We start from the raw sequence: 2,759 nt of genomic DNA on the forward strand, positions 1-2,759 counted from the left end.
CTGCGTGCGCAGCTCCGCCGCCACCTCTGCAAGCCTCCGCCAAGAGAATGGGGTGGTGGAGGCTTGCCGCCCATTCTCTCAGCGGAGACTTCTTTTGGGGGATCCAGCCTCTGCCGCCCCCTTCTCTCAGCTGCCCAGCTGAGAGAAGGGGGCGACAAAGGCTGGATCCCCCAAAAGATGTCTCCGCTGAGACAAGAGAATGGGGCGGTGGAGCGTTCCACCGAGAGAATGGGGCGGTGGAGGCTTGCCGCCCATTCTCTCGACGGAGACTTCTTTTGGGGGATCCAGCCTCTGCCGCCCCCTTCTCTCAGCTGCCCAGCTGAGAGAAGGGGGCGACAAAGGCTGGATCCCCCAAAAGAAGTCTCCGCTGAGACAAGAGAATGGGGCGGTGGAGCGTTCCACCGAGAGAATGGGGCGGTGGAGGCTTGCCGCCCATTCTCTCGACGGAGACTTCTTTCGGGGGATCCAGCCTCCGCCGCCCCATTCTCTTGGCGGAAACTTGCAGAGCTGCTACCTTCAGCTGCTTTTCTTTCGGGGCATCCAGCTGTTGAGAGAAGGGGGCAGCAAAGGCTGGATCCCCCGAAAGAAAAGTAGCCGAAAGCAAGCTGAAACAGACTGCAAGAAGGGTGAGATCAGCGCGAGCTGAGAAACGCTGATCTCGTGTTCCTGGCAATCTCCCTCAATTTCCACTTGTGAAGTTCGGGGCTGGCCTTACGGAGTTGCCACAGCTCCCGGGAGGACGCATACACCCGGCCGCTGATCAGCCTCTTGTTTTGCGCATGCGTGCGCATGCGCACTCTTTTTTGCGGCTCCCAGTTTTTTCTTTTGTGAGGGAACCAGTTCCAAGTGGCTCTTTCCCTGTTTCAGCTTGCTGACCCCTGGCCTAGTTACTTGAACTGTGCCATGTGGGTTTTGAATGCTGTGAGATTGCTTAAGGAGGGAGTTGGGTAACGGTCACTGGGTCTTCAGACAAGCTGTCTCCAGGACCACCATTGGTTGGCTTTAGGGCGACAATAGGTTCCTTTAAACCTATTGGCAGCCGCCTACTGGCCAGCAGTATAAATAGCTGCGTTGCAGCCCTGGTTCTCAGTTCAGTTCCTGCCTTCAATAAAGCATGTTCCTGCCTGAACTGTCTCGCCTCGTCTCCTGTTTGCTGCAAAAGAACCCAGTACACAACAGATGTCTATGGAGGTTCTCAGTCATCCAGGTCATGGTTGTCCCAAAGGTGCTTTTTCAGGAGGCAACTGGACTTTCTTGTTCTTCTTTGAAGATGTTTCGCTTCTCAACCAAGAAGCTTCTTCAGTTCTGACCCTTCGAATGGTGCGGGAGTATGAATGGGTTTCCAGAAAACATTGCACACTACAGGGACAGAGCAGAAGACATCCTGCAAGCCCAGAAGGCTCCACACCCATTTGCACCACTCAGCTGACCCTGAGGACACAGGTAACCTCCAGGGGGCCTCAACGACTCTCTAAAAGAAGGCAAATGACCAGCGGTCTGCAAGGAATATAAATCCTTCCATTCCTCCACCATCCAGTCAGAGCTGAAGAAGCTTCTTGGATGAGAAGCGAAAAGTCTTCAAAGAAAAAAACAAGAAAGTCCAGTTGCCTCCTGAAAAAACATGTTGGGACTCGAGTGACGGAGCACCCGCAACTTCTAGATTAATTGTTCTCACTGTCAGGAAATGTGTCCTTAATTCTAGGTTGATTCTTTCCTTGATAGGTTTCCATCTCTGTTACATACTGTTCTGCCCTCGGATGCTCTGGAGAACAGATTGACCGCCCTCTTCCCTATGGTAGTCCTTCAAATATTGGAAGACTGCTATCATGTCCCCTAATCCTTCCTAGCTACTGACTGAATTTCTGTGATAGCTACTGTCTGCCATCATAGCAGAGGACTGCAGTCATATCACCCTAGTTCTTCTCGTCAGGGGTAGGCAATCTTGGCTCTTTTATGACTCGTGGACTTCAACTCCCAGAATTCCTGAGCCAGCATGGCTCAGCTTGGAAACCTCTCCCTTTCCCCTCAGCGTGGCTGGCTCAGGAATTCTGGGAGTTGAAGTCCATGAGTCATAAAAGAGCTGAGGTTACCTACCCCTGGGCCAAACATACCCAGTTCCCTTAGCCCCTCATATGATTTAGCTTCTAGACCCTTTGTCACCTTTGTTGCTGTTTTCTGAACATTTTTTAGGATTTCAGCACCTTTTCCTGTTTTGCTATCATATTACCTCGTCCTTCTCTTCATTAGTTCATCGTATTGATTTAGCCTCCAGACCCCTTATCATTTTTATTGATTCAGTCAGGAGATAGTCAGATCAGTTCATCCTCATCCTTGAAAGCTGAGGGTATCTGCGGACCTTTAGAACCTTCCAGGGCTATTTTTCCTGTAGGGATCAAATACGACTAGACCCCTATGAATTCTGCCTTAAACTGCCAGAGGTGTGATATAAGATAATGTTGCTCTTGTTCTCCTTCTGATGATGAGCCCATACCTTTCCCTTAGGAAACATAAAGTGGCTAATTATAAAAAATATAACAAATGGTATAAAGCATTATGTGGGGGAACAAAAACAAAACGAAGCAGTAACGTTTGCCCTTTGTAGCTGTAACCTACAGCTGGCAGGAAGATATTAAGGGGGGGGGAAATCAGCTAATTCAACGTTATAGCCAACATTGGCATGGGAGACTTCACAGTTGCCTCCTCTGTGAAGCCAAATGTTTGCACCCACCTAATCAAAACTGAAATCTTTGCTCAATGCA

Source organism: Vipera berus, assembly GCF_964194415.1.
Source record: "Vipera berus genome assembly, chromosome: 10".
NCBI lineage: Eukaryota > Metazoa > Chordata > Lepidosauria > Squamata > Viperidae > Vipera > Vipera berus.